General features: G+C 38.1%; 1 long non-coding RNA gene across 1 annotated transcript; it reads right to left on the reverse strand.

Annotated features, from left to right (window-relative positions):
* Window positions 1-1,251: 1,251 nt before the first annotated feature.
* Window positions 1,252-3,463, reverse strand: LOC131646706 (uncharacterized). Its single transcript, XR_009297598.1, has 3 exons — window positions 3,165-3,463; window positions 2,937-3,080; window positions 1,252-1,366 (listed from the first exon to the last, which is right to left on the reverse strand). It is a non-coding gene; the product is annotated as an uncharacterized LOC131646706 (long non-coding RNA).
* Between the last annotated feature and the right edge of the window lie 22,438 nt (window positions 3,464-25,901).

The raw sequence follows: 25,901 nt of genomic DNA on the forward strand, positions 1-25,901 counted from the left end.
ACATCAAGGTTTACTTACTCAGAAAGCCAAAACGCCAAGCACGAAGATTTGAAGTTCAACTTCGGGTTACCATGCAGTGCGGGTACCCACTCGTCCCACGCATGCATGAGATTCCAAGGATAATTCCGTCCAGATAGGAATACTATGGTTCCTAACAACCAACGCAACTGCGATCATCCTATTGACGTTCCAGATAGATCTTAGTTCTTACTCGCCTGAACACCCAACGCCAAGCGTAGTTCTATGGCCTCACTCGGGGTCAGACGAACAACAACTAACAAGAACTTAGGTCACTGCATTTCACGCTTCTACATCATTTCATATTCCATCTAGCATAGTTCTAGAACTTAAATATAAAATGATAAGAACAGAAATACATATCCTCTTCTATCGACCGGGTACTCAAGCCTTACCCAATCGTAAGCTACCACACTCGTACATTCCACCAACCCTTACTAGGAAACTACTCTCGCTTAGGTACACCAAGCTGATTTAGAATCTAATACTTCACCCATCCAATTATTGTCCGTACCAGCGCAATCAGAATGGTCCGACTTCTGTGTCTGCACTTCCAAAGTTTATTCTATCCTATCAGCTCACCAGTCATACTTAACACCGGCAACATTATCAGCACTGAATCCTACTAATTCTCAGCTCAACACCTTCGGAGGATCCCACTTACAAGGCTCCTACTCAATCCTATTTGGATTTCCCTTGCTATTACCAAGACTTAGAGAAAGCTTCACTTCGTCCATTTAAAATCCTGGGAATTCTAGTTGTCTCGATCCACATCTTTGCGTCAAACGCTCCTCTTAAGTCTGACAACTCCAATATCCCTTCTACTTACGTCATCCAATAAATCTAGCTTCCATATACAATTCACCACCCAACTAATCCTTGCTACTTGGGTTCACGACACTTACAGGTTTACGAGTCCTCGTGGCGGCTCTGCCGTAATTCTACTGTCTCACACTCAGTCGATGAGTTGATCAAGTTCAACAACTGAATGAGATTTCAGTAAAATCAGGCTAGCAACGCACACTTGAGAGGAGGAAAAAGAATTGCTAGTGATGTCTGATGGCTCGGCCGAGAATGACCTGCTCTGATACCAACTGTAACACCCCATACATAACTGACTAGTATATTATGCATGAAACGTTAAAATTGATATTGAGTACATACAAAAACTAAGGATACAAGATGATCCATTTAGAATACAACATGAAATAATAATAATAATTACAAAACATGTGTCTTCAATGGATCTTGCACAGCGAAAAATGAGATCTGACGAGGTCTCTGAGCCATCACCACTTCCAAGTCTTCAGTCCAAACCTGCTACTGACCAAACACTACTAAACTGCACCTGAAAAAATATAAGTTGATTGGGGTGAGATTACTAAATCTCAGTGAGTCCTCCTATCCTATGGGTCCACTCGGTTCTACAGGGTACATGCATCAACAAACCGAATCCACCATTGATCCGGGGTTATCCTCACATCCAGTACAAGTACGGAGAAAACACATGAATCGTCCACCATAGGAGTCATCATATCACAAGTATACAAATAGTATAACAAACACGTATGCCAAGACCCATACCCGTGTATGGGGAATCCAGAAGTACGTTAATACCACTAGACTAGGTTACTAACACACCCTCGGTGGGTTCACCCATGCCTATTTGTCAAGAGACTTGCACAAGCACCCTGCAAGAATGGTTAAACGGGTTCACACAAGCCTACATGGCTGCGAGGTGACCTTGCCTAAGAGGCGACACCGTCCCATTTACCATCTATACGCACGTGGTGTTAACGGCAAGTGCAACACGCCGTCTCGACGCATGAGCCCATCCGGGTAGGAACATAATGATGTAGCCTACATGGCATCATAAGAGATGGTTTACCTGTTATGCGTAGGCTTACTTAGCCGCATAACGCCATCATACCGAGCACGCAAGTGTGTTAACGGAAAGTGAGTAAAATCCCGCACGGAAACTCACGAGCACACTGCAACGGTAGTTCAGGTATGTGCCTCTAGGATCCATGATCAGGGAAGTCCCACGGACAACTCTAGGACCCACGGTCTGAATCGTAACCTAGTACCTGGTCTACTTCGATTCAAGCATACACACGCATAACAAGCGTTAATCCATACAATACAACCAAAGCCGATCGTTTAACCAAAACGACGGTGTCAACAAGATTTCATGCACATCACATAATTGCATATCATCTCAAACATGGATATCACATTCATAATAAGCATTAGATAATAAATGCCACACATAACATGAGAATTATTGGTCAAATGGTAAAGGCATAAGTTCTCATACTAATTCATTGATTCACTAAGTGGGGCTCCACTATTATTAAATCAAACATTCTGATTTGGGGACCAATTTTATTAGAAAGTACACGTCGCTAGCTTTCCAACAATATAAAATTTGCGCAATTCCGATACCCGAGCCGAAAGTTACGAATTTCCGAAGTTTGCTGATTTTTCCCCTATGCCCAGGGTAACCGATTACCCAAACTCAGTAACCGATTACTGGCACTAAAAACAGTCCCAAATTGCATTTTTAACAGAGTAATCGGTTACCCAAAGACCCGTAACCGAATACCCTGTAGCAGAATCAATTTTCTGCGTTTTAAAAGCTCTAAACCAGTTCCAAACACCCTATAATTGATCCCTTACACTTTTATAACAGTCCAAACGAAATTGTATCACACAAATGCAATTAGAAACATCAGCATGCAAAGATTAGAGCAAAGTAAACAGATTTAGCATCATATGAACACATTTAGGAACATCAACATACAAGTTTCATATAACATGTTTTATCATCACAAGTTCATGGATTATTCTCACAAAATCCCTAACCCCAATTATAACCCTAACATGCAAATTCCCCAAGCCACTATCTAAGGACTCACCTTGGATTTAATGGAGGTTAAGATCATGCTCTTTGCTGCCATTGAACTCCCACCATAGTCAAAGTTCCACTCCATCCTCATCAAACCCGTAATCACACTTAGACACACATACAGCATGGAGCTTCCAACTTCAAACTCGTTTTTCTCCACAAATAAACAAGCTATTAGAACAAATAATATACCAAATCAAAGATAATTCCGTGTAGAATCCAAATCTTCGAGAATCACCTGAATCGGAGTTGTGAGCAGAGAGTTATGGCACTTTTAGTGAAGGCTGTCCATGGAATACGAAAATGGGACTTGAGTTATGAGTTCTTCTTTTCTTCTTGGCTCTAATCTCTTTATTATCCAAAAGAAATGATTCTACAATAAGGACACATATTCCTTCATTCCAAACAAGTCTTTATGGCTCATGCATAATGTTAATTGTCTCAATTGCCCTCCAACTAAGTGAGATTTACCACTATGCCATTTGGTTAGGTTCTAACTAATCCACTAACTTCTTATGGTCACACTTGGTATATGTATATTACTACTCATCCAAATGGAACAAGACTAATGTATCCTTTAATTTATCATTTTACCAATTAATGATAATTACCGTTGTTGGAGAGTCGGGGTATTACACAAATAAATGGTGACAACAACAAGAACAAAGTTGTTTTTACCATTGTTGTTTTTGTATGCATGTACTGCCGACTCAGGCTCCACCATTCTTGATGATCAGGTAGGAAGAGCTTTTGTTGCGACAAACTGTAAGGCTTCCTTCTATAAGGAAGCCTTTTATGTGAGAGGTGCACACATATGCATATTAAATATATGGTCTTTAAACCCGTATCTCTTTCTTTTAATTAGTTGGTATTGGAAGTTACAATAATTGTTTCCCAATAATCCTTCATTGTACATCATATATTTAATTACTTGAATATTATCATCATTACGTTTTTTTCACTTTAACTTAACATTATACCAAATATATTTATACCATAATGATTAATTACATAATATTAACCATTAAACTTCTCAAACTAACCATCAGCTCTTCAAAATTCCAACAAGTTAGAACATAAAATAATAATATTCAAAATTTAATCTCTTTCTTTCTTAATTTTAGTAATTATTATTAGTTATTATTATTAATTATTTAGCTAATTTATTTATTAAAAAAATAAATTAGCTTTCAATGGTAACCTACACACGATTTTATTTTTGTATGTATTTGTTTAAACATTAAAATATATCAAATCATAACTTATTATTTTTTAAATGGAAAGACATACTTAAAGTAAATTATTTCTTTCTCATTAATTATTATCCAATTTAATTAGTACATATAAACTTTACCGCGCTTCAATAGTAAATTCCATCTTATTAAATAAAATATAAAAAAATAATATACAATAATTATATCCATATATTTTATTTATTTGTGATACTCTTTAAAATATATCTAATATATTAACTATAATTACGAATACTTTTAAACTACAATAAAAATGTAAGATGGTATGACAAATATGAACTTATTGATATAAAAATAATAATTAAAAAGAATCATAATTAAAAGTGATTTTATGAATTTATTTAAAAAGTATCCTGACGGGTACTGTCATGCAATCTATTATCTATTATAATATATAAAAACTAAAGTACCTGAAAATTGATAATGCCGTATTAGATTTTTTATTTTATTGAATATTGTTATAATTATAGGAATGAAATAATTATTGTTATAAATATAGTTGTTCCAATGTTCAAATAAATAGGAATATATTTTATGTATTTAATACAAAAAATTACACCTTTTAAATTGATTACAATATCAATCACCATTATTAGAAAATTAAATAATATTTATTGATTATTATTATTATTATTATTAATGTATATCATCAAAACAATTCTTAGGAGTTAAAAATGAAATAAATTTCATTTACGTAATTTTTATTATCCTAAAGTTATATAAGTGGATTTATATATATTTTTAAAATTATGTTTAAAATATGTCAATAATTCATGAAGTTAAAGGCTAATGCCACAGACATACACGGGTAAATGACTATTTAATTATCATAGCTATTAAAACTCATGTTTTTAACTTTTCAACATAAAATCAATTTTTCGTTGCTCAATGCAATTAATCTATTATTAATATATAAAAGTACTAGTACTTGGAAATTCCAGTAAAAGCCTTCTGATAAATGAACTGAAACTCAGACTCTAATTTTTTGTTGATTATTTATTCTTCCTAATTCATTATTTTTTGGCTTCAAATTCAAATCTATACGTTAAATGGTTAAACCCTAAAATTTAGTTCATTATTGAATGGATACGTTTTCTATGCGTTTGAAAAAATCAATTCCTCCACTACCCAAAGAAATAAATTACTTGTGCCCTTTCAATTTTCTATGCGTTTCAAACTTTTAATTGTCACGGTATATATCACAACCAACAATGGCACACCAGTATTCACTTTCTCTTTTACAGGTTTGAAGTTTCTTCTCCATTTTTGTTTTCTATTAATTTGTACGATTTGGTATTTGCCAAGTGAAATCTGTTTTCTTCTTGCAGCTATTTAAGCATTCCCATGGCCTGCCCTACCGATTCTGTGAAGGACATCGAAGGATTTGTGGAAGATTGCAGTTAGTTGTAAGCATATATGGTCTGTAACAAGTTCTTCCAACAAAGAACGTTTTAGTTGATTCAAAGGTGGTATTTTGTTCCCAAATTCTATTGTTTTTGTCTTACATGTTCTGCCTTATTACTAACAAATATTATTTCTGTTTTTTTAAGCATGATATGATTCAAGCAATTGTACCTACTTATTTGGTTTTCAAATTCAAGTCCGAACTATCAGCTGGAAGTTCTTATATCATGCAGAATTTCAAAGTTTCGAAAAACGAATTCTCTTTTAAGTCGACGAATCATTCTTACAAATTGGTTTTATGTGGATCAAATTCTGTTAAGAAATCAGACCTTCCTGACATTCCTGCTTATTACCTTAACCTTCTTTGATTGGATGCCATAGTTGAAGGAATGTTTCAGTCTAATGTTTTGGTTGGTAAGTTAATTGTATTCTTTATGATAGATTTCTGAATTTTATGTAATATTATTTATTCCTTGAACATGTTTTGTTTTTTAGATATCCTTGGAGGTATTATTGAGATTTCTCAATCTCTAATTGTCGCGGGGAAAAATCGTTTGTCTTTTTTTTTTGGGATGAGACACCTGATGCCTTCTTTGGGCTCGAGTGCTCAAAAAATGATTTTTCTTTTGTACGGACCAAACTTTTTATTGTTTCCAAAAGAGGAAAAGGAAAAAAGTTGCAATAACCTTAAAAGTGGGGGAGAGATCTTGGGTAAGAGGGTTGGTTATACGAAGGGAAGGTATTAGCACCCAACGTATCTATAGTACTCTATAGGTTTCTTTGTTTTATTTATTCCATTCTTGAGAGGTTCTTGTGAAATAGGTGGGACCTAAGGTGTTTGTTTGATTATGCTCGCAAAGATCATCGCGATCCTCTGCATACATATCCCCTAGAGGGAATCAGAGCATCTGTAGCTCGGGGTCTACGGGTGCTAAGGTTTAAATGGTTTTTTTGTTTTGTTTTGCTCGCCAAGGATTGACCTTGTGCCTACGTATTCTCAAAGGGATGTTGAGAAAGTCAGAGCAATCGTAGTTCCCACTTATGCTAGTGGAAGCAAAGGAAAATAGACAAATGTCGTCTAAATGCTAGATGTATCTAATCTATATCATCACATACATCTGTTTGTTTTTTGTTTGAAAAATCTTTTCATTATAAGCCCGGGGCCATGCCACTTAGGGTGCTTAGAATGATAAAGATGTTTTTGTTGTTTAACCAGCCTTGTGGCAAAAACTTTCAATGAAGTCAGCCTTGTGACAAAAAGTTTTGATTAATCAGCCAGCCTCGTGGCAAAAGTTTCAATGAAGTCAGCCTTGTGACAAAAACTTTGATTAATCATCCAGTACGGTGGTAAAACAGTTTGATTGATTAGCCAGCCTTGTGGCAAAAAGAAATTTGATTGATTAGCCAGCCTTGTGGCAAAAAAGTTTGATTGATTGATTGTTTGTGATGATATATAAGAGATACTCCTAGCATAGAGATGAAAGATGTCTAATCTCCTAGGGTTTTTTGATTTGGATATTGGGGATGCTTATAAGAAGCCCGTGGGTCCTTGTACGAAGCCCAAGAGGAGGCTATCCGAGGGTCCTTTCATTGTAAGCCCAAGAGGAGGCTATGGGAGGGACAATCCAGGGTCCTTGCATTGTAAGCCCAAGAGGAGGCTATGGGAGGGTCACTCGTTTGTACAAAGCCCAAGGGGAGGCATGGTATAGTTGGTCTGAGCTCTTAGAGCGATTTCACCGGGAAACCATACTCTATGTCCTAACCTAAACTAGTGGAGATTCTTTGCACGAAGCCCAATAGGAGGCTATGGGGAACCTAGTGTTGTACTAAGTTGAACAAGCACACATATCACATATATGAACAAACATGAACAAGTATTAACAAACATGAACAGGTATGAACAATTATATATATATGACAAAGTGTGTGTATATAATGGAGTTTATGAAGGAAATATACCTGTAAGCATGATCCATTTGTATACACAGGGGCTCGGGACTCACACTCGGGGAAAGGTCCGCTTGAGTTTATTCAAAGCTATGTAAACAGGTATTTACAAAGGGGCTTGGGACTTATACCTACATGGAGGCCCATGGTTTTTTTGGGAAGATTTAAAGAAAAACCTTCATTTATGATTTGTTATTCAAAGTTAAAAATCAGATTGATCGAGATATGTACAAAACGGTGTGTGTACAATGAAATACCTAATTTCATGTACAGGAATGGGTATGTACAAAAGGGCTTTGGGACTTATACCTACGTGGAGGCCCGTGTTTTATTTACAAAACATGGTTGATTGTTTTATTAACAGAGCGCGAGGTTTCGCTTTTGAAAAACTGTTTGAAAGTTTGTTTTGAAAGAAGTTTATTCTGTTGGAAGAAAAACTGTACAAAAAGAAAAGAAATGGGACTTACACTCTCTAATATTCGAGAGGCCCCTGTTTTATTTTCATAAAACAGGGTGGGTAGTTTTGAAAAAAAGATGTGAGATTTATTGTTTTAAAAACAGTTTGAAAAGTATTGTTTTGAAAAAGTTTTCTGTACAAAGAAAAACTGTAAAAGGAAAAAAAAGAGTGGGTCTTATACTCTCTAATATTCGAGAGGCCCCACATCGTTTTGAGAATCAATTGATCAATTAAAAAGATTTAATCAATAGTTTCAAAAAGAAATGGTTTATGGTTTTGAAAAGAATGATCGTTTGTTTTAAAACGGTTTGAATTTGAAAGAAATCAAATTAATTAAGATAAACACAAAGATTACACTTAATTAACACCTAAATGATTAGGGTTTGATCACAAAATATTTACAAGTGATTATGTTAAAAAAAAACAAATGAAAAATAATATTTTAAAGTATTTAAAACACTTAAAAATAAGTCATTTTAAACCTATTTAAAAATGTATCAAATAAATATTTTTTGATGATTTTTTTTGGTATTCATAAAATATGTATATTAAACAAAGAGTATGCAAAAAATGAAGTTAAAATGAGTTAATTTGCTATGTTAATTAATTAAGTGAAGTTGTTAAGAAAATGAATGAGAAAAGTGGCAAAAAATAAGCTTTTGGTCCTGCCAGGGTTTGAACCCACGCCCTCTCTCTCACCAGCCAAAACACACAACCAACTGAGCCACGCTTGTGGCTTGTTAATAACACGCATCAAACTGATTATATTTTAAAACTTGGATTTGAAATTTCTGAAACAAAAATGGCGCCAAGAACACACCTTCAACTGATTTTTGAAAATCTTTGAAACTGGATTGTTTTGATCAAGTAGATAGTCTATCTTGCTCGGTTTTGGACGAGGAACACAATGGTACCAATTAATTGCATTTATTTTCACTCTAAGATCATTGGTTTTCTGATGAACACGAAGAACCCTAATCTTATGATTCAATCTGAAATTGTGTATAATTGATGAATTGTGAAATTGATTGAGGGCTATTGATCAGTGATAGTGCAGAAACAAGATAGCAACTCAATTTTTCATTTATGATGCATGTATGTATGAGTTTGAAGTTCATAGCACTTACCTTCAAAAACGGCCAAGCTGGGATTCGAATTCTGCAATAGAGGTGTTACAGAAGTTGTTTGATGATCTGGATAGCTTCAATGGACCATATGGAAGGTGTCTGGATGCTTGGAGTGGATTGAAAACATCTGGATCAGTTGGTGGAACCCGATCTGCAGTTGCTTCAAGTATGAATCGAGCTTGGTGATTCTGAAGTTTTTGATTGATGATGAGTGTTGGGATAGTTCATATATGATATATATGAGGTGTTGGAAGTGTTAGTTTGGACAGATATAGCTTGGTATGGATTTTGGCATGATAAGGTTCAATATATGCAAATATGGAAGTGAGGTAGTGATTTTGAGTTTTGAGGTGTTTTTGGGTGTATGAGTGATTCAAACACATCCCATATGGTGTTTATGGTTTGCTAGAATCATCACTTTGGCCATAGCTTCAAGGATTTGGAGGTTGAGTTTTCTACCTCTTTGAAAACTATGAAACTTGCAATTCAAGAAAGAAGAGAGAAAACCTATAATTGTGAGGTTTTGGTGTGAATTTCAATGTGGTAAGGACCTCTATTTATAGGCCAAGGTTTCTGAATACAAAGCTTTGCAAGTTGCTTCAAGAAGTGATGATTTGGCTTAAGAGATAAAATGGAATCTTTCACATTAAATGCAAATGGTTAAAGTAACTAAACCATGGTTATTTTGGCCAAGCTTCTTATCTCTTTCCTATCTGATCTTAAACCAGAAAATATCTCTCAATCATTGCTTTGGTGTGTCATCACTTGAATTATAGGTCATGTAGTCTTGAAACTTAGTGAAAAATGGTGAAAATTCAAGTGAAAATGATCACTAATGTCAAAATTCAAAACCATAGCTACCCTCCATATTTTTTCATGCTCTTGGACATTTTGGAAAGCTCATATTACATACTTCAAAACCCTAGTTGGAAGTTTCTTCAAGACCTTTAAGGAAATGGGTGAAAAAGATCCATGAACTTTGAAGAAAATGAGATTTCAAGTGAAGTTTTCAAAAAGTACCAACTTTGAAGCACCATATCTCTTAAATGGTTGATCTTATGGAAAAAATTTATATGTGTCAAAGTTGTTTATTGGATCAAAATCTACAACTTTCATGTTGGAAGTTTTTTTCAGTTTGTAGGTGAAATTTTGAGTTATTCCCTTCCAAAGTTTGGAAAAAACCATTGAAAAACACTTAGAAATTTTTCTAAGTATGAAAAGTCAAACTTTTGACTTTTGATTCTTGATTGATTTTCTTGATTTTCCTTGATCAAATGACTTCTCATATCATATATTGATGATTCAAAACTTCAAAAGTCATGGTTGACCAAAATTCCCCAAAAGTCAATGGTGATCTTGTACAGTTGACTTTTTCAGACGAATCGCGTTTCTGGAGATTTCAAGTGAAACAAGCTATCCTCATCAAATGAATAGTATGAATGGATCATATTGAGGTATTAGAGGATATTGAACCATGATTTGAGTTGTGGCACCATGTCCTGATTAAAAAGTCAGTTGCTCAGTGAATTAGGTCAAAAACCCTAATTGTCGACCTGATGAAATTGATGCCTGTAGGTCTTGAATTGAGATGTAATTTCCATTGTATATTGTCATAGGGATTATTTGAGGATGATTGAAACCTTTGATTGACTTCCTGGGGGTTTTTAGGGTTTCCAAAATGTGATCCCCGATTTCAGTCCCTGATAGTTCAAAACCCTGATCTGAGGATTTGTCTGATCAATCTTTGTATAGGAGATATTCTGAGCCAATGGATTAGGTCAAAATGATGCACTTGGGGTCTTGAGGTCATGTCCCAAGTCATTAGGTCAAATCCCGAGCAAAAGTCAGGAGTATGCTGTCTTCAGTCAAAACCCTAATTCAGTCGATTCAAAGCTGTTGAGTTTGTTGAAGTGAATCTCTGAGGACCAAATGTTGATTGTTGATGAAGATAGTTCATTTGAGATGAAGGGAGAACAAAACCCTAATTGATTGTTACTTGTACTGATGAGTGGTTTCTTGATTAAACCCTGCTGAGTCACAAGTAGCAAACACAAGCTATGCAATTTGTTAGAGATGCAAATGATGCATATGCAAATGATATGAGGTGGTATCTTAGGTCAAAAATTGGGGTATGACAGATGCCCCTATTTAAGTTTCTTCAACCTGAGATATGAAGATTGAAAATCTTCGTTTTGATAGGGTGGAAGAGACTTAAATATCAGAAGACGCGAATTTTGGACCTAAGATACCAAAATTGCGAATGATGCAAGGATATCTCTACCGAGGGAATATCAAGAACTGACTCCGCTGGGGAAAAGAGATTGGGAAGGATGTCTCAATCCGTTTTAGGAAGAGAATCCGTTTTTCGGGAAAGCAAGTGTATGCTTCACCGGGGAATGATAGCTTTGTAAGAAAAGCTTACCTATCGGCATTATCGACTATCAGCATGGGGATAGACTTGTTTAATAATGCGAAGGTGAAAAGGTATGAAACTGTGTTACCGACTACCAGCATGGTGATAGACTTGACAAGGTAAAAGAGTTTCAATGTTTGGTTAATATTACCGACTATCAGCCTTGTGATAGACATGTTTAATAATATAACCAGAACAAAAGGTTACCGACTACCAGCCTTGTGATAGCGGTTTTGAAGACATGATCAATCATCAGCCAAGTGATAAAATGATCCTGGAGACTTTGTTAGGGAAATTACTGGTTATTCAGCCTTGTGAACAGTAATAAGACCCTGATTGTCAAATGGTCTTCATGATTGATTTCCTAGAGAGGAAAAAGCTTTTGAAAGAGACATAAGCTGCTCAGATGATGAGGCCATTGCTTATTGTCTGTTTTTCACGACTCTGTTTGAGGAATCGGAATTTGAATCTCTGGTAAAGACAAGGTTCTAACCAAGAATGAATTGGAAAGAGACAGTCAAACAAGACTTTGTACCCATGAGGAATGAACTCAACTGGGTATTTTCTCCTTTGTTTTGAGAGGAGAAACTAAAGCAACCTTCTTCCACGAGGAATGATCTCAGTGGGGAACTGGAGAAACAAAATGTTCTTTCTGCTTATGGGTGACAATCTATTGGAGAGATGACACGCCCATATTTGTTTCTTTTTCTTTTTTTTTTTTTTCTTTTTTTTTTTTTTTGAGGATAAATATATCCTAAACAAGTGATTTTAAAGCAAACATTGAAAAATGCAAGAATGCATAAATGATGCAAATATGTATGAATGATGAATGCCATGAACGTAGCATGCATGCTGACGAGACTGACAGACAAAAGAGTATATACTGGAGAGGGACCGACGTCGCAATACAACCAGATACTTGGCAAATGTTCTTCAACACGGTGTAGATAACACGGGTGATGAATGGTGTTGCGTGTTTTAAACTTCTCTGGGGAAGATAAGCATTTTTACTGGGATGGAAGAGCTTCTTCACTGGAGATGGAAAATCTTCGTCACTGGGGATAAAAGACCTTCTTTACTGGGGATAGAAGAGCTTCTTCACTGGGGATAGAAGAGCTTTTCCTATCATAATCTTTGATTCATCCTATGGAGATAGCTGTTGATGTTCCTTCGGTTGTTCACCACTCAAAGGAAAGTTTCGCTTTTATTTTGAAAAAGAAAAGTAAATTCATTTAAAACTTTTTTTCTTTTTTTCAAAAGTGAATAACACAATTAAAGCGTCATTTTGCAAGCTGAAAGAAATTAAAGATTGTAAACAAATGGGCACAAGGCTCAAATTTATTTAATAAGATGGAAATCAGCTAAAGGCGTGATTCCATAGAGTATTTACAAAAGTTGGAAATGGTAATTATGCGGAAAAGGCTACATTGAAAGCAATAACCACTATTCCCTCTAATAACTTTGAGTTCCAACTGTGCTTGTCGCTTCAGATTGGTGATGATTTGATTGAAGATCCTTTGATGAAAAGACTCTTCAGGTGACGAAGCACGGACTGATGCAGTTACTTTGTCATAAATCCCTAATTTTTGCCTAGATTGCCCTTTCAGGTTTTCAATCTACCAGGATGAATTTTTTCTGTTTATTGTCTCTAATTTTTGCCTGGACCGCCCTTTAGGGTTTTCAGTCCACCGAGACGCTCATTTTTGCCTAAGTCGCCCTTTGCGGGTTTTCAACTTACCGAGCTGTTCTTTTGTATTTTTTAGACAAAGTATTTCTTGACTGCATCAGCATTCACAGGATATGGGAGTTCATCACCATCCATGGTTGCAAGAGTCATGGCGCCGCCAGAAAATGTTCTTTTGACAACGTACGGGCCTTCGTAATTAGGAGACCATTTGCCCCTAGAATCTGGTTGAAAAGACAAGATCTTTTTAAGCACGAGGTCGCCTTCTCGAAATTCACGAGGTCGAACCTTTTTGTTGAAGGCTTGTTTCATCCTTGCTTGGTATAACTGTCCATGGCATAGAGCAGTCATACGTTTTTCTTCGATTAAGTTCAACTGATCGTATCTGTTTTGACACCATTCAGCCTCTGATAACTTAGTCTCCATGAGGACTCTCATTGATGGGATTTCAACTTCTACGGGGAGCACAGCTTCCATGCCGTATACTAGAGAAAAAGGGGTTGCCCCAGTTGAAGTACGCACTGAAGTACGGTATCCATGTAAAGCAAATGGCAGCATTTCATGCCAGTCTTTGTAAGTGACGACCATTTTCTGGACGATCTTCTTAATGTTCTTGTTAGCAGCTTCAACAGCGCCGTTCATTTTTGGTCTGTAAGGAGAAGAGTTATGATGCTCAATCTTGAATTCCTCACACAATTCTTTCATCATTTTGTTGTTCAAGTTTGAACCATTGTCAGTAATGATCTTGCTGGGAATACCATATCGGCAAATGATGTTGTTCTTGATAAACCTCACAACCACTTTTCTTGTAACATTGGCGTAAGATGCTGCTTCGACCCATTTGGTGAAGTAATCAATTGCTACCAAGATGAAACGATGACCGTTTGAAGCTTTTGGTTCGATCATTCCAATCATGTCGATACCCCACATGGAGAAAGGCCACGGAGATGAGAGAACGTTGAGTAGAGTCGGTGGCACATGGATCTTATCTGCGTAGATCTGGCACTTGTGACATCTCTTCACGTGTTTATAACAATCAGATTCCATTGTCAACCAATAGTAACCTGCTCTTAAGATCTTTTTGGACATTGCATGCCCATTTGAATGAGTTCCAAAGGACCCTTCATGCACTTCATGCATTAACATGTCTGCTTCGTGTCTATCCACGCATCTGAGCAAAACCATGTCGAAATTTCTTTTGTATAGCACATCTCCGTTCAGGAAGAAACTGCCAGAAAGTCTCCTTAGAGTTTTCTTATCTTTTTTTGATGCCCCAAGCGGGTACTCTTGAGTTTGAAGGAAGCGTTTGATATCGTGGAACCACGGTTTATCATCGATGACTGCTTCGGTTGCAAATACATAGGCTGGCCTTTCAAGGCGCGTAATTCTGACTGTAGGCATATCATTCCAATGATTGACTTTGAACATGGAAGATAGAGTGGCCAAGGCGTCTGCCATTCGATTCTGATCTCGAGGTATATGATGCAATTCAACCTTGTTGAAGAAAGTCAACAGACGTCTTGCATAATCTCTGTAAGGAATCAGGCCAGGGTGGTAAGTTTCCCATTTGTCTTTGATTTGGTTGATCACGAGGGCTGAATCTCCATATATGTCGAGGATCTTGATCCTTAAGTCAATGGCTCCTTCGAGACCCATGATACAAGCTTCATATTCTGCGATGTTGTTGGTGCACTCAAATAGCAATCTGGCGGAGAACGGGATATGAGTACCCTTGGGAGTGATGATGATTGCCCCAATTCCATTGCCAAAAGCGTTTACTGCTCCATCAAAAATTAGGCCCCATCTTGATCCGGGTTCAGGACCTTCTTCAGGTAACGGTTCGTCACAATCTTTCATCTTCAAGTACAAGACATCTTCGTCAGGAAAGTCAAACTTGAGAGATTGATATTCATTAATTGGTTGATGCGCCAAATGATCGGCGAGAATGCTTCCTTTAACCGCTTTTTGAGCACGGTACTCAATGTCATATTCCGATAACAGCATTTGCCATCGGGCAATCCTTCCTGTTAAGGCAGGCTTTTCAAAGACATACTTGATCGGATCCATTTTGGAGATTAACCAAGTAGTATTGTTGATCATGTATTGGCGGAGACCTTTTGAAGCCCAAGCCAAAGCACAACATGTTTTTTCGAGCATGGAGTAACGAGACTCACAATCTGTGAATTTCTTACTCAGGTAATAGATGGCATGCTCCTTCTTACCAGTTTCATCTTGTTGTCCAAGCATACAACCCATGGATTCTTCTAACACAGTAAGGTACATGATTAGTGGTCTTCCTTCAACTGGAGGAATCAATATTGGTGGTTCTAACAGGTATTCTTTGATACTGTCGAACGCTTTCTGGCAATCTTCAGTCCATACAACCCCTTGATCTTTGCGGAGAAGCTTGAAAATTGGCCCACAAGTAGCAGTCATTTGAGAGATAAATCTGGAGATATAGTTCAATCGTCCGAGAAATCCTCTTACTTGCTTTTCAGTTTTTGGTGCAGGCATCTCTTGAATAGCTCTGACTTTGTCGGGATCTACTTCAATACCTCTTTGGCTGACAATGAACCCCAAGAGTTTTCCAGATCTAACCCCAAAAGTACATTTGTTAGGATTCAAGCGAAGCTGATATTTCCTTAATCGTTGAAACAACTTCAAAAGGTATTCAATGTGTTCTTCTTCTGTGCTGGACTTGGCTATCATGTCGTCCACATAAACTTCTATTTCTTTATGCATCATGTCATGAAAGAGAGTAGTCATTGCCCTTTGGTAAGTTGCGCCTGCATTCTTCAATCCAAATGGCATCACTTTGTAGCAAAAGGTACCCAATGGGGTGATGAAAGATGTCTTCTCCATGTCTTCAGGAGCCATCTTAATCTGATTATAACCGGAAAATCCGTCCATGAAGGAGAAGACGTTGAACTTAGCGGTGTTATCAACCAGCATGTCAATATGTGGTAATGGAAAGTCATCTTTTGGACTGGCTTTGTTCAAGTCACGGTAGTCAACACACATTCTGACTTTGCCATCCTTCTTTGGAACTGGCACTATGTTGGCCAACCATTGAGGATACTCAGAGGTGACAAGAAAACCTGCGTCGAGTTGCTTTTGAACTTCCACTTTGATCTTGTTAGCCATGTCAGGGTGAGTCCTTCGCAATTTCTGCTTAACTGGCGGACATTCTGGCTTCAATGGCAAGTAATGCTGAACAATATTGGTATCCAACCCAGGCATGTCTTGGTAGGACCAGGCAAACACGTCAACATATTCTTTGAGGAGGTCTGTCAACTTACTCTTGACATCAGTATCAAGCAGCGATCCAATGGTCACTTCTTTTTTGTCTTCTTCAGAACCCAAGTTGATCTTTTCTAAAGGCTCTTTGTGAGGCAGAATGGCTCTTTCCTCGTGCTTAAGTAATCGAGAGATCTCGTCCGGGATCTCCTCTTCTTCCTCTTCTTCGGCTTCGAACACAGGAAACTCAAAGTTGGGAGAGGGCATAGGGTTATTGCATTCAATGGGTTTATCAATAATAAATCTGCACATGCGATTTATATTTATTTCAGAAAATTTATGAATGCAAGAGTGTATGCAGATTTTTTTGAAAAGCTTTTTTTTTTATTTTGGTTTTTTAGGATTACCATTTCCAGAAAAAGCAAAAATAAAAACACATAATGTAGGGAATTCAAAATGACACTTTATTTATGATTCATTTTTGAAACAAAGCCCTAAACACAAACTCATTTGTCTTGGGCGGGACAAAGAGGGAAACTTTTAAAACAAAGCCCTATACACAAAGTTATTTGGGCGGAACATTTAAAAGCAAAGCCCTATAAAACATCTCTCTGCTTTGGGCAAGGCAGGAGGTCAAAATAACAGCGAAGTGATTACTTTGAGCGGCGAACAACATTCGGAACGTCGACAGCTTTCCAGTAGCAACGAACTCCTCTGTGTATTATGTATTCAGGAAAATTCTCCTCAGAGTTATCTTCAGTGTTGACATTGACCGCTGGTCGAGCAGGATTTGAAGGTCCTGGTTTGTCAACCTTGTTCTTTGTAGAGTTGAAACGGTCTTCTTCTACTTCTTGAAGAGCATAAGATGAGTCACAATCTTCAGAATTTTCAGGATGTACTTCCCAGTCTTCAGGATGAAGAGACTCATTGTCAGCAACACTTTCTGAGTCGGTTGCGGGATCATCTTCCCCTTCATCTTCAAAAATGGCATTTATGTGATAATAACCATCTTCAGGATTATAAACCTTGGCAGATGCGTTGAATCCGAAATCTTTAGTAATTTCAGGTTGCTGAGAAAATTGACAGGGCTGATAAACCTCTTCTGGTTGACTATCATATTCAAAGGAATCTCCCCATCCAGTTGGTTGGATATCTTCAATCGCAATCTTTGAACTTTCAGGTGCAGTGTATTTCACCATATAATCAAATTTTCCACTTGGTTGTCCCAAGGTGTCCCAGATCTCTGCAGGAATAGGCTCAGTTTCATTGCCTTTGGATTCTTCTGAAGGAGGATATGGTTCTTCCGGAGATATGTATCCCGAGTCATTGAGGTAACACTTCCATTCTTCTTTAGGATCAGGTAGACCTTCTTCGATACATTCTTCGATAAGGACATTAACCTCTTGAGGAATTGGGTTAAGGAACCCTCCACTAATGAATGTTTCTTTGATTGGACAAAAGGTTTCATCCTTCTTAGTGCAGTTTGAGAATGTTGGTGAACATCCGAGACCTGCTCTGGTTTCATTTTTGATAGGGATCACAACTTGCCCCCAGCCAGTGGTAGTTCCATCTTTCACTACTTTTACTGCCTCTTTATATGAAGAAATTGATGCTTTCTTTTTGGAAGATTCGTCTTCTAAAGAGAGACCTTGGAACTGCGTTCCTTCCACATCATCGGCACTTATGAAAGAGAAATTGGATAAATGGCTCACCATCAAGGCTTGTTCTCCACTTATCGTTACCAATTTTCCATTTGTTACAAATTTTAACTTTTGATGGAGCGTAGAAGTTACTGCCCCTGCTTCATGGATCCATGGTCGTCCTAACAAACAGCTATAAGCAGCTTGAATGTCCATGACCTGGAAGGTGATTTGAAATGTATGTGGACCAATTGTCATGGGAAGGTTGACTTCGCCGATAACAGATTTTCGCGATCCATCAAATGCTTTGACAACTACACCACTGAACTTCATAGGCATTCCTTGGTAAGACAAACGAGCAAGAGTCGTCTTTGGCATCACATTCAAGGAAGATCCGGTGTCTACCAATACATTGGACAAAGAGTCTGACTGACAGTTCATAGAAATGTGTAAAGCAAGATTATGATTTCTACCCTCCTCGGGGAGTTCTTCATCACAGAAGCTTAAATTGTTACAAGCTGTTATGTTGGCTATTATCCCATCAAAGTGGTCAACAGTCACATCATGATCTACAAAAGCTTGATCCAAAACTCTCATCAGGGCTTCCCTGTGGGCTTCTGAATTCAACAGCAATGAAAGTATTGAGATTTTTGAAGGAGTCTGCATAAGCTGATCCACAATCTTGTATTCACTTATTTTGATAAGCTTCAAAATTTCATCAAAGTCAGGATTGACATTGGTTCCACTGGATTGACCAACATCAGTGTTTGTATTACTGACAGGAGTTTCCCCAGGATTCCCTGCTGGTGTACTGATAGAATTTTGTCCGGTCGCAGGAGCAACAGGTTGCTTCGGAGGTAATGGAGTATACACACGTCCACTTCTTGTTACTCGACTCACATCAGCGATGTTCACGACAGATGAAAGAGTAGGTAAAGGAACTTCTTGTCCATTCTTTATCATTGTGGCATTGTAGTTGTATGGAACTGCCTTGTCAGAGTCATAGGGAACAGGTCCAGGTAGACAAATGATCAAAGGAGCAACAGGAACCTTCGGCTTGTTATAAGTAACTTCCATGCGCTCAGGCATGTTGAAATGAGGAACGATGACGTTAACTGTAGGCATTTCCGAGTTGATATCTGAGACTAAAAGCTCATGCGGATAGCATCCTATCATGTTAACTTCATTTTCATTCCTATTTCTGTAGATCTGAATAGTACCATTATCCAACAGAACTTGGAGATCTCTTCTCACAATCGAACATCCATGAGGATCTACACAACATATGCTACAGGAACCATAGTGATGCTGGCGAAAATTCTGCCCTCGACAGAGAGTGGCGTGCATTTGTACCAAATCGGCTCTTGAGTGATTGATATCATAGACTCGGTATTGGCCAGGACATCCATACACCATGTTTACAACATGCCCTCCATGATTGGGCAGCGGATTTGCTTGCACATTAGGATTCAAATTTCTGAAAGAGAGGAGATTAGATCTTACCAACCTCTGAACTTCATGTTTCAAAGCTATGCAATGTTCAAGATCATGGCCAGGTGCTCCTTGATGATAAGGGCATGAGACCTCAGCTTTGTACCACCATGGGAGTTTCTCAGGTACTGGTGGTGGTGCTTTAGTCGGAACAAGACCTCTTTCAATCAAAGCAGGGTACAATTCTGTGTAGGTCATTGGAATCGGATCAAACTGTGGAGCTCTTTGTACACGATTATGATTATTGCTGAACTGCTGAGCCTGTTGTCGAGGCTGTTGTTGTTGAAACTGCGGAGTAAATCCCGGATTCGGTGTTGTATTAACGGCTGGTGCGATAGTAGCTACCTGTCGTTGACGATTGACATTTCCTCTTGGCTTTCCTTGGGATACCATGTCAACACTTTGTTCCTTCTTCTTTGGGAAACCACTTCCGAACTTTTTGGTTCCGCTTGAAGATCCACCTTCTTTAGTCAGACGTCCGGTTCAGACTCCTTCTTCTAGACGCATCCCCATGTTTACCATCTCGGTGAAATCACTTGGAGCACTAGCAATCATGCGTTCATAATAAAACGGACTGAGAGTATTCAAGAAGATCTTTGTCATCTCTTTTTCTTTTAACGGTGGATTAATCTGAGCAGCAGTTTCTCTCCATCGTTGGGCATACTCTTTGAAAGTTTCATGGTCTTTCTGAGCCATGGATCGAAGCTGATCTCTGTCTGGAGCCATATCTGAGTTATACTTGTATTGTCGGACAAAGGCCTCGCCTAAGTCATTGAAAGTTCGAATATTGGTGCTATCCAAACCTGTGTACCACTTCAGTGCGGCACCAGTCAAACTGTCTTGAAAGTAATGGATAAGCAACTGATGATTATCTGCATAAGTAGACATCTTCCTGGCATACATCACAAGATGACTTTGTGGGCAAGAACTTCCTTTGTATTTCTCAAAGTCTGGGACCTTGAATTTAGCTGGTATTTGTACACTGGGAACCAAACATAGCTCCTGGGCATTCTTTCCAAACAAATCTTTTCCCCGAATAGCTTTAACTTCCAGCTGAATCTTGTTGAACTGCTCTTGGAGATCTCCTACAAGATTACGCTGATTTGTGCTATCACCTTGATCATGATAAACCTCATTGTCTCCGTAAGGAACAGTGTGAACCATAGGAGTCGGAACCGTCATAGTGGGTTGAGAAAGTGCCATAGTAACTTGAGAAAAAGTTACCCCCTGATTTGGAGTAAACTGTGAACTTTGTGCAGCAGGCGCTTCAGTTGTAGCTGTTTGAACCCCAGAGAAATTATGGCGAAATCCTGTACCAAAGCTGAAAGGCGTGCCCCAACCTTCTGGCATGGAGAAAGATGGAATACCGAATGCAACTGTAGAAACTGGAGTAGTGACTTCAGATGTTACCGTTGCTTGACTGTTAGGTGGCGGCGGCTGATTTTGTGCGGCCATTAAGGAGTCAACCAGAGTAGTGAGACTTTCCAACTTTTCCTGAAGGGTGGTCACCGTACCACGAAGCTCAATATTCTCTTGTTCAGAGTGTTCCATTACTCTTCTTCTGTTTGAACGAGTATTGTATCTGTGATCTGATTGCGAGCGTGGTCGAGAAACTTTGAGACGCGACAGCTTGACGATCTATTGGAGAAAGATCCAAAAGATGAGACTCTATACAACAGACTCGATATGCAGAATGATGTATGCAAAAAGAAATTTATGATTTTTCCAAATATTTTAAAGATTATTTCCTTTGCAAACATTTGAACACAAACTATTCTTTTATTCATTCATTTTTTATTACAATAATGGGAAATGTTACAACATTGGAGCGTAGCTCCTTACAGAATCAAATGATACGTGAAAATTTAAATAAATCCTAAGCATCTTCATCAGACGAAGAACCAAATGCATTGTGCAACTTGAGCTTCATGATTTCTTTCCCATAGCGAGCTTTCAACTCGGCCTTTTCAGCTCTCAGCTTGTCAACCACATTCTTCCAATTGTCAGGTATCGGAGCGTTGCTTGTTGAGCCTTCAAGCTTTTTCTTGCTTTCTTTGATGTATCTTCTGATTACGGCATCTTTCCGACGGATCTTCTCATCTTTGTTCATGAGCCATCCATCCTGATAATAGAGAGTTTCTTCGTGTTCTTTCACTTGTTTCTTCAACTTTCTATTTTCCACATCAGTTCTTCGAAACTTTTCTTTCCAAGCGTCTTTCTCTATCCTCATCTTGGTCAAAGTGTCTTGGTATTCCTCCATAGTGGGAATGTTGGGTCGTTGAGGCACCACAGGGAACATGGGTTTTTCATAATCATAAGGCATTTGAAACTCCCTTGCTCTTTTCCGTACCCAACAGGTGTAGGCGCTCGTAGCGATACAGTTCTTTGTCTCACCTTTTTCTTTCCATCGGATGTCGTACCAGGCTTTCACCATTTTTGTTTTCAACCCCTGAGGATCATTTCCTTCCTGATAGAAGTAGCTTTCCACTGTAGGGCCAATGGGTTTAGTTGAATTTGCATATCCGAGTTGTCGTCGGGCTAGGACTGGATTGTAGTTAATTCCTCCTTGTGTACCAATGAGGGGTACGTTGGCGAATTCTCCACAGCTTTCAATGGTTTCTGTACCGCAGCGAGCCAAGGTATACCACTGAATATCATTATTAGTAAGAGACATAAGTCTTTGAGACCATCGCAAACCTTCCCGGTTTTCCGTGAAAATGGGAGACTTAGGTAAGTGCGAAACAATCCATTTAAACAACAAAGGTGCACAACATACAATAATTCCACCACCTTGGTGATTCCTATGATGGACGGAGAAATACATGTCACCAAGCAGAGTCGGAACGGGATTTCCATTCAAAAAGACCTTTATGGCATTGATATCAACGAAGTCGTCGATATTGGGAAACAGAACCAACCCATAGATGAGCAAGGCTAGTACAGCTTCAAAAGCTATCATGCTACCAGTCTCGATGAAGTCAAAGGCTTTCTTTATTAGAAACTGTGAAGGCAAACCTGGAAGGTTTCCTTTGGTAGTCCAATTACTCTCTATTTCAGATTTCTTCAAGTGAGTTCCTGTTGCAATGACTGGTGACTTAGGAATGGCTTCCAAACCATTGAAAGGTATTTTGTCAGACACAGGAATACCTAAAAGATTGGTATATTCTTCCAAGGTTGGTACCAACTGATAGTCTGGAAAGGTGAAACACCGGTAGACGGGATCATAAAACTGAACCAGAGTTTTGAGAAGCCCTTCATCAACATGAGTGTTCAAAATAGGCAAAAGCTTTCCATGGCTTTTCCTAAAATCAGAAGGATCTTGTACAAAAGATGCTAACTCTTTCAGTCTTTCCACATTAGGCTCTTTGAAACCGTACCTCTTGGTATACCTTTTTTCCATAACTTAACCCTATAATGTTTGCAAAGAAAATTCTCTAAATTTTTGGAAAAATCATGTTTTTATGGAAAAAGATTTTTTTATTTTTTATGGATGTATGAATGCGTGGATGGATGGATGCCACATATTCAAACATGGTAACGCATACATGGTAGCACATACATGGTAATACAGACATGGTAATGGCAACACAAATACATGGTACACACAGGTTCAAAGGTCCAGCGTCACGAGCATGAGGTCAGAGAACCAAAAATGGGATGGATCTAGTTAATCACCTGTACAACATGTTCTACTGATACGTCAGAGTCTACATTTTTCTTTCGGATATTACCGGCTTTCCACAATTAAACTCATGAGCCAGTAATATTCTCAAGAAAAACTCGTCTGAGTGTGGTTCTCCGCATGACAACTAATCCAAGTCTTCACCTGAATAGTTTCTGCACCACAACCTAATAAGGCCAGGATGGGTTGGGGTTCTACGGTCTCTCAGCTTCTACAGTTCAATGAAAGCAACAATGTCTTCGCAATTAACTCGCTAAACATATATTACAAACAAGGAACCTCCACTGAGCGGAAGGATTCTCACGTGCGCCTGCACATGACTATACCCTCCACCTAATTTCTTATGTGTACTTAATCCGGGTTAGGATTTGTCCATAATGTATCACTTGTAACAGAATCCACACAAGTAACAGAACCAAAGAACCAAACAAGAACGTAATAAAAATAAAACAAATAAAAATAACCCTTTCTTTGGAAACAATAAAAAGATGTCTCCCCAGTGAAGTCGCCATTTTTCTGTCGCGGGGAAAAATCGTTTGTCTTTTTTTTTTGGGATGAGACACCTGATGCCTTCTTTGGGCTCGAGTGCTCAAAAAATGATTTTTCTTTTGTACGGACCAAACTTTTTATTGTTTCCAAAAGAGGAAAAGGAAAAAAGTTGCAATAACCTTAAAAGTGGGGGAGAGATCTTGGGTAAGAGGGTTGGTTATACGAAGGGAAGGTATTAGCACCCAACGTATCTATAGTACTCTATAGGTTTCTTTGTTTTATTTATTCCATTCTTGAGAGGTTCTTGTGAAATAGGTGGGACCTAAGGTGTTTGTTTGATTATGCTCGCAAAGATCATCGCGATCCTCTGCATACATATCCCCTAGAGGGAATCAGAGCATCTGTAGCTCGGGGTCTACGGGTGCTAAGGTTTAAATGGTTTTTTTGTTTTGTTTTGCTCGCCAAGGATTGACCTTGTGCCTACGTATTCTCAAAGGGATGTTGAGAAAGTCAGAGCAATCGTAGTTCCCACTTATGCTAGTGGAAGCAAAGGAAAATAGACAAATGTCGTCTAAATGCTAGATGTATCTAATCTATATCATCACATACATCTGTTTGTTTTTTGTTTGAAAAATATTTTCATTATAAGCCCGGGGCCATGCCACTTAGGGTGCTTAGAATGATAAAGATGTTTTTGTTGTTTAACCAGCCTTGTGGCAAAAACTTTCAATGAAGTTAGCCTTGTGACAAAAAGTTTTGATTAATCAGCCAGCCTCGTGGCAAAAGTTTCAATGAAGTCAGCCTTGTGACAAAAACTTTGATTAATCATCCAGTACGGTGGTAAAACAGTTTGATTGATTAGCCAGCCTTGTGGCAAAAAGAAATTTGATTGATTAGCCAGCCTTGTGGCAAAAAAGTTTGATTGATTGATTGTTTGTGATGATATATAAGAGATACTCCTAGCATAGAGATGAAAGATGTCTAATCTCCTAGGGTTTTTTGATTTGGATATTGGGGATGCTTATAAGAAGCCCGTGGGTCCTTGTACGAAGCCCAAGAGGAGGCTATCCGAGGGTCCTTGCATTGTAAGCCCAAGAGGAGGCTATGGGAGGGACAATCCAGGGTCCTTGCATTGTAAGCCCAAGAGGAGGCTATGGGAGGGTCACTCGTTTGTACAAAGCCCAAGGGGAGGCATGGTATAGTTGGTCTGAGCTCTTAGAGCGATTTCACCGGGAAACCATACTCTATGTCCTAACCTAAACTAGTGGAGATTCTTTGCACGAAGCCCAATAGGAGGCTATGGGGAACCTAGTGTTGTACTAAGTTGAACAAGCACACATATCACATATATGAACAAACATGAACAAGTATTAACAAACATGAACAGGTATGAACAATTATATATATATGACAAAGTGTGTGTATATAATGGAGTTTATGAAGGAAATATACTTGTAAGCATGATCCATTTGTATACACAGGGGCTCGGGACTCACACTCGGGGAAAGGTCCGCTTGAGTTTATTCAAAGCTATGTAAACAGGTATTTACAAAGGGGCTTGGGACTTATACCTACATGGAGGCCCATGGTTTTTTTGGGAAGATTTAAAGAAAAACCTTCATTTTTGATTTGTTATTCAAAGTTAAAAATCAGATTGATCGAGATATGTACAAAACGGTGTGTGTACAATGAAATACCTAATTTCATGTACAGGAATGGGTATGTACAAAAGGGCTTTGGGACTTATACCTACGTGGAGGCCCGTGTTTTATTTACAAAACATGGTTGATTGTTTTATTAACAGAGCGCGAGGTTTCGCTTTTGAAAAACTGTTTGAAAGTTTGTTTTGAAAGAAGTTTATTCTGTTGGAAGAAAAACTGTACAAAAAGAAAAGAAATGGGACTTACACTCTCTAATATTCGAGAGGCCCCTGTTTTATTTTCATAAAACAGGGTGGGTAGTTTTGAAAAAAAGATGTGAGATTTATTGTTTTAAAAACAGTTTGAAAAGTATTGTTTTGAAAAAGTTTTCTGTACAAAGAAAAACTGTAAAAGGAAAAAAAAGAGTGGGTCTTATACTCTCTAATATTCGAGAGGCCCCACATCGTTTTGAGAATCAATTGATCAATTAAAAAGATTTAATCAATAGTTT

Source organism: Vicia villosa, linkage group LG2 (genome assembly GCF_029867415.1).
Source record: "Vicia villosa cultivar HV-30 ecotype Madison, WI linkage group LG2, Vvil1.0, whole genome shotgun sequence".
Taxonomy (NCBI): domain Eukaryota; kingdom Viridiplantae; phylum Streptophyta; class Magnoliopsida; order Fabales; family Fabaceae; genus Vicia; species Vicia villosa.